At 46.9% G+C, this 7,367-nt stretch overlaps 2 non-coding genes across 2 annotated transcripts; both read left to right on the forward strand.

Annotated features, from left to right (window-relative positions):
• Positions 1-234: 234 nt before the first annotated feature.
• On the forward strand, positions 235-316 carry TRNAS-UGA (transfer RNA serine (anticodon UGA)). The gene has a single exon. It is a non-coding gene; the product is annotated as a tRNA-Ser (tRNA).
• Positions 317-5,073: 4,757 nt separating this feature from the next.
• On the forward strand, positions 5,074-5,155 carry TRNAS-UGA (transfer RNA serine (anticodon UGA)). The gene has a single exon. It is a non-coding gene; the product is annotated as a tRNA-Ser (tRNA).
• Positions 5,156-7,367: the final 2,212 nt, after the last annotated feature.

Here is a 7,367-nt window from a genome sequence, read left to right on the forward strand (position 1 = left end):
CAAATAAACAATTGCAGAATCACAGGAATTCTCTAGTCTCAGATGTCACCAGAGGAATGTATCTCATAGGTGCCAGCAGGATCTCACGTGGAGGATCCATGTCTCCTCCTCTGAGCACATTATGGGGTTGGTCTCTAAGTCGGTGACTGTAATGTAACCTCACCTCAGTGTAGTGCGTGATATGTCTGCAGGTAATGAGCGAGTGACAATGCATGAAGACAACTGCATCAGCCAGTAGTCGTGGCCGAGTGGTTAAGGCGATGGACTTGAAATCCATTGGGGTCTCCCCGCGCAGGTTCGAATCCTGCCGACTGCGAGGAATGCTTTTGTTGCACCATAATATGAGGAATTGTGTCCTCTAGCGGCAATAACAGGACAGATTTCTTCGTTTTGGAGAGCAGCTTAGATACTTGAATATTTACCGAAAGTCTCATTATCAACAGAATCCTCGTAAGCAGAATCAGGAGCTTCCATGGATTCTGAAAAGATGCCCCTCTCCTTGCGTTGCCCCCTATGTCTGCTTAGGTGATGCAAGGTAGACAGCCAACCTATATTTAACTGTCCTGCGGAGTTTGAAGTAAGGCATAGAGTCAGTTACTTCCTCGGTGTTCCGGCCACCGGCTACGCGCCTCAGTAGGATGTTGCCGTTCTCCGGGCACGACTGCTACTGGCTCGGCTTTGTGCTTGATCTCGTTTCTCACTGTCCACAATATCCTTTGCTTCATGTCTCTTTCTTAGGATACCGCCGCGGGTGGTGCAGGCGTGGTTCCGTAACGTTCTGTTCTAGTCGCTAGGTGTCATGATCTGTACTTTTTTCCCTGTCCTGTATTTTGTATAATATGTCATGATGTGATGCGACTTCTCTTTCGTTGTATTTACTGTACATTTTGCAATGTCATGGGGGTATGTAACTAACCTGTCTCCTTCCCCCAATACTTGCAGCCCTGAGCTATAATGTCATTAAGCTTTGTCCACACCACTAGGGAAGGAATAGCCATTCTTCCTCACAGCAGGTGGCTAGTCAAATGCACATAATGAATAGACTAAGTGGAGCCAACCAGTCTAGAATATTCTGCTGGACCCAACCATTGAATAGAAGGTGTGACCCCTACCCCCCTTCATGGGCGGATCCCAGGAGCTCAGACAATCCATTCTTATTTTGAGATCAGATGTGAGTTGATCCTTGAAGGAGAAGGAGTGGGGATTCTTAGCTGAGGCAAGACCCCACGCCCATCTAGGACTGTGGAAGCGAACGGGGCGAGACTTGAGCTGATGACATATCTCGTCGTTCGTGAGATTGTTTTGGGATCCCTTGGACTAATTGTGGACTATTGCTTTGTTACCTGGCACAAGGATTATCGGGAGGTGCCCCCGAATATGTTCCGTTGGACTAATTGTGGACTATTGCTTTGTTACCTGGCACAAGGATTATCGGGAGGTGCCCCCGAATATGTTCCGTTGGACTAATTGTGGACTATTGCTTTGTTACCTGGCACAAGGATTATCGGGAGGTGCCCCCGAACCTGTTCCATTGGACTAATTGTGGACTCTGTAGATCTACCTGCATGTGTTGTTCCAGCGTTCTTGATAATAAATCTGTTGAATCATCCCTCGGCCTGTTGTCCCTTCTTGCTCTGCCGTACACCCCGTCACACTAGGTACCTGCCAGGTTCCCACGCCTGACAGGGACCCCCCTGAATCTTCCCCGCAACACCCCATGCCACGGGATGTTGCCTGGACAAAACCCAGTCAGCTTCTGACTAACTTCCTATCCAACCCCTAGTTTTACCAGTGTGAGGAGTGGCCTAGTAAATAAAACCTTTTGCTCCCCCTAGTGGCCGGAGTGTAAAGTGTGCTGTGTGCTGGTGATACCTGGTCAGATGAACTCCTTTAGTGCCATCAGACGTACCATCACTCCCCTTAGTGGCAGAGCGATACTACTGCAACGACCAGATCTCCGGGGCGCTGCAACTTTATTATATATCTTGTATAATAATATTTCTGTTCTGTGTTCTCGTCTGTATTTAGGTTCCCACGATTGGTTCTTTGTTGTTTTATAGGAAATATCCCATGATTCCCCGATATACTCTCTGACCAAGGTCGTTAACTCCAGGAACGCGTTGGGTACGTTGTTATCCCCCATCGTGGACTTTTTACTATTTTATTCAGGATAAATTAAAGCCTTGAAGCTTTATTCAGCTCCACCGCAGTCCGGAATTCTTCTTGCACTGTTTTTGAAGCCATTCATGGTTTTTCAAACAAGAACCTCTTTAGGAAAAGATTGTGGCGTTTTCTAAGAGTTTTTCCCGGCAGCGCTTGAGTAGGATATTGTATAGTTTGGTGAAGTTCCCTTCAAGGGCTACTGGTAATAATAATATAGACGGTTTATTTTCTTCCAGGCATTGATGAAAACATCTTCAGGGAAAAGAAAAATTATAAAGTAGTCTTCTCATGTGGACCTAGTATTGATATGAATAGGAAGAGTTTTCCAAACATTTTTACAGCAGATTCTGTGACCAGTTTCAGGTTTTGGATGATTATAAGATAGAGAAAAAGGAGAAAGTCTTCACCAGGAGTCTGAATGTGTGATATGAATAAGGACAGTTCATGATGAAGGAATAAAGCCACTCTTTGGCCAGGAAACAAACCAGAGTCAACTACTTGGAAGCAAGCCATGCTCACCACTATACCACCAACGTCTATAAAACAAGCTCCTCTCCAGCTCTTGTAGACCAGATCTCTTCTCTGGGAACATCAGTCATGGATCACCGTGTGACAGTAGTGTGTGTAACGCTCGCGCCCAGACTGGTTGGCGCGGGCACCTGGGGGTGTGGCCCCACTGGACCGCAGACCAGACTTCCCTGGAAGGGGCGTAACTAAGTAGCTTCCTAGGTGTTCGCTGGAGCCTCTGATGGTGAGGTCAGACTTGTGCAGTAGGTAGCTACCAGGTACCACTCCAGGGTGGAGTCGGACTGTGGATGCTGATCCCACCGGGGGACAAGACACAGGCAGGCAGGCACGGCTGTGACACTGGCTGACGGACAGGTACGGCAGAGGCCCTGACGGGCAGACAGGCTTGATGGAGATACAGGCAGGCAGACGGGCGCGGCTGGAACTCTGGCAGACAGGCAGGCACGGTTGATACTCTGGTAGGAACTGGTATACAGGCGGGTGTATGGAAACAGGTAAGAACCTGTTCAGACTGGTGAATATAAAGAAACAGGTAGAGACCTGTACGGCAAGTTGCTGAACAGAGGTAGAGCAAGAGCGGATGCAAAGCAGAACCACAGGAGGCGGATTAAGAGCAGAGAAGGAGAAGGCAGAGCCAGGAGGAGAGAAGAAGGCAGAGCCAAGAGCAGAGAAGAAGGCAGAGCCAAGAGCAGAGAAGGAGAAGGCAGAGCCAAGAGCAGAGATGCTGGAGGTGGAGCCAAGAGCAGAGACTCTGGAGGCGGAGCCAAGAGCAGAGATGCTGGAGGCGGAGACAAGTGCGGAGACAAGAGCAGAAACGCTGAGGTGGAGCCAAGAGAGGAGACACTGGAGGCGGAGCCAAGAGCAGAGGTGCCGGAGGCATAGCCAAGAGCCAGAGGGTGCAGAGCCACAGGTTGTGGCAATAAAAGCTGAGAGGCAGAAACACAGGTTGTGGCAGAACTGAGCAGAGTAGCACAGAGCCACAGGTAGTGGCAAACAGAGCAGAGAGATGCAGAGGTAAACACAGCAGAGTGAGAATGGTAAACAAACAAAGATGGAACAGGTACGGACATAGACCAGGAGTTCAGACACAGAAGTAACGGAACACAGATTCAGACCAGGGTACAATGCCCCACTGAGGGGGGGGGGGAGGGCGGCGTACTCAGAGACACAAACAGAACACAGATGAAGGCCTGCAATATTGCAGCCCTCAGAGACAGGAAACCGACACAACCTGGCAGCTCAGTAGCAAATGCTAACTGAGGGAAATAGTTTGCTCAGGCATCCTCCAATGGGTGAGGATGCCTTAAGTATCAGAGGCCTCAAGGCTATTGGCCAGAAGCACCTTAGGGAGGTGCACACAGTCTCAATAAGAATCTGGAGTTGCTGGCGCTGCCCCCCTATGCACACAGCCAGGAAGTGTACACAGAGCAGGCACCCATGAAGCACATGGCATGGAACCAGCAGCAGACAGATCTCACAGCATGGCACTGGGTGAGTGAGTTGATGTAACAGGCAGGTGGGGAATGGAAGGCCATGCAGTGATGCTGGCAGGGTTGTTACAGTGTGCTTACGGTGTAGAGCAGTGATTGTCCACAGCCGCCCCGGTGACTCACAGTTAGCGGCTGCAGGGAGTAGATATCTCTTCATCTTCTTGTTCTCTTTCCGTTTAGTTGCTGCAGACGATCACAGAGGAGATTTCCTGCAGAATTGCTCTATGGCCGCTGCTAAAAAGCTTTCCTGCTGATAGGTTCCCTTCCCATTAAACATTTTTTGTGGATTATAATTGTGACCAAAAGTTGAGATTGACACACATTTTTTTTTTTTTTCACATTTTGCGGCTTCAGTGTTTTTTGCTCTTAGTTGTCTGTTTCTCTGGTTACTGACCGACAATTATTAACATTTCAGAAGTTTTTAGACTTTTGTTAACAAATCCATGAAGTTTCTGTGATGCCTCACTATTCCTCTTGGGTGAGGTTTACATCTCGTTCTTTACTCATGGCCGTGATTTTAGGTAAAACAGAAGGGGCTTAATCAGAGAAAATACCTGCAGGAAGTAGAAGGACCACACTGCAGAGGACATGAAGCCTCATCCAGGTCCAGGTTCCTCAACCTTTTCAACAATAATATGACAAAAGAAAGCAACAAAAACAAATAAACAATTGCAGAATCACAGGAATTCTCTTGTTTTAGATGTCACCAGAAGAACGTATCTCATGGGTGCTGGCAGGATCTCACGTGGAGGATCCATGTCTCCTCCTCTGAGCACATTATGGGGTTGGTCTCTAAGTCGGTGACTGTAATGTAACCTCACCTCAGTGTAGTGCGTGATATGTCTGCAGGTAATGAGCGAGTGACAATGCATGAAGACTGCTGCATCAGTCGGTAGTCGTGGCCGAGTGGTTAAGGCGATGGACTTGAAATCCATTGGGGTCTCCCCGCGCAGGTTCAAATCCTGCCGACTACGAGGGATGCTTTTGTTGCACAATAACATGAGGGATTGTGTCCTCTAGCGGCACGAACAGGACAGATTTCTTCGTTTTGGAGAGGAGTTTAGATACTTGGATATTTACCTAAAGTCTCATTATCAACAGAATCCTCGTAAGGAGAATCAGGAGCTTCCATGGATTCTGAAAAAGCTCTGATTGAAGAAACCTCCCTCATCGGTGATTACTATAATGTACTGATGTAACATCCACCATCAAGAGACTTTCTGGGGTGTTCCAGCTCTTCCGTCTTGTTCTCCCTGAGGTCCAGTTCTAGGATGCCGGTCAGTGCGGTGTATGGAGTCGCTGGATTCACAATGGCTGCTCCATGATTAGTGACTGCTTGGTGTAACATCCGGAGAGTTAGGAGATGACATCAACTGTCCGTGCGGTGCCCTGAAATTAGTGAATGGATACTAGATGGAGTTGGTGCACGACAGCATTGACAATCGTGATAATTAAATGACCAAACATAGTGACTGCACACTATACCGGCTGGAGAGACCAACAGCTGTCGGCCAACCAAAAGTTGGGAGACAGTGGGCATTGCCTGATACAGGGCCATCGAAACTACCGATCTCAGATTGGAAAGTTGTGGACTGAGGACATTGTACATTGGCCATCTACCTGGATTTGTTGTACAACCATAGACGTGTGGAATAAAAATAGTTGCTTCGTTAATCTGCCTAGGTGATTTTATAACCCACAACCTCAGTTCTTCACAGATTTAATTCAAATATATTTATTTGCGAATTGAATGTTACCAGAATGGAATGAAAAGAAACTTTTTTTATATTCTGAGGTCTTCGGCCCCGAAGCCTAAAAATGTTTATAGTGGTTATAGAACAACAGGACGTCATCCTCAGGTCCCCTCTTCCCGGTCACCACAGCTCCTGCCCATCCTCCAATCGCTCCCATTGCTCTGTCCTTCTCTTTGGTCTTTATTCACACATCCTGTGCCAATTACACCATGAGATTATACCGTCTGCCGCGGCCGGTTTTTAACTCATTTCTACTCATTTGAATCCAGAAAATGGACGATATTTCTGTGTGTTCAATCATAAAAAATGTGAATTGTTCAGGATCAATTCTAAATGAGTTTTTATCCAGGATTTGTGACACAAGAGATGGAGAATGTTTCACAACCTCACCAGGACCCGCGGTATCGGCAGATGGTCCTGATCTATCAGTAGACATTACTCTACAGTCGGCCTCATCTGTGCGGTGAGAACCTGCTGCAGGGCTGCCACTAGAAATTTCGGGGCCCCATACTGGCAAAATTTTCGGGGCCCCCTTGAGACTCCGCCCAGGCTGCAACCCAGCCCCGCCTCTAGGCTCCACCCCTCGAACTGTCCACAGTCCCATCGCTCTCTCTTGGAAAAACTCCACTTCTCACCTATCACACATTGACAGTTCCCATCACCAGATCACACATATAGCCGGCAGTTTTTGATGTGGCCAAAAGATTTTTTAAGCCGCCACCATAACACGGTAGACACTTTTGGCCGGGCCCTACACTACTGTAACCAATTAAATATTTGTTAAAATATGCAATACAATTTAGGTATATTTTTATTTATTTTTCAATTTTTAAAATGACCAATAATATCACATACAAGGAACAAATACCGCTACACCATGACCAGATGACATATTACCACCACAGCGATCGAATAATATCACATACAAAGAACAAATACCGCTACACCATGACCAGACCGCATATTACCACCACAGTGATCGAATAATATCACATACAAGGAACAAATACCGCAACACCATGTCCAGACCACATATTACCACCACATAGTGACTGAATACTACAGTTCTGATCAGTAATAAAAAAAAAGCACCATACTATCACCATAAATGCCATTATACACAGGAGATCTGTACTTAGTATGCAGTGTCTGTGTACAGATAATACAGTGATCACTAGTGAAATTATACACAGGAGCTCTGTATACAGTGTATAGTGTCAGTGTATAGGTAACACACTGACTCACCAGTGACGTCTCTAGGTGAAGTCCTTCATCTTTCATCCAGCCCAGACCGCCATCACTTCACCCAGCCAGGACTCGTCTCTGTAGGAAATAACAGTTATCTCGAGCTCTGCTTGTAGAATAAATTACTTAATTTTTCCCAACTTCTACATTACACCACATGAAGAAAAAGAGGCGACATAGTGTCACT

The sequence above is a fragment of the Ranitomeya imitator genome, chromosome 5 (assembly GCF_032444005.1).
Source record: "Ranitomeya imitator isolate aRanImi1 chromosome 5, aRanImi1.pri, whole genome shotgun sequence".
Lineage (NCBI taxonomy): Eukaryota > Metazoa > Chordata > Amphibia > Anura > Dendrobatidae > Ranitomeya > Ranitomeya imitator.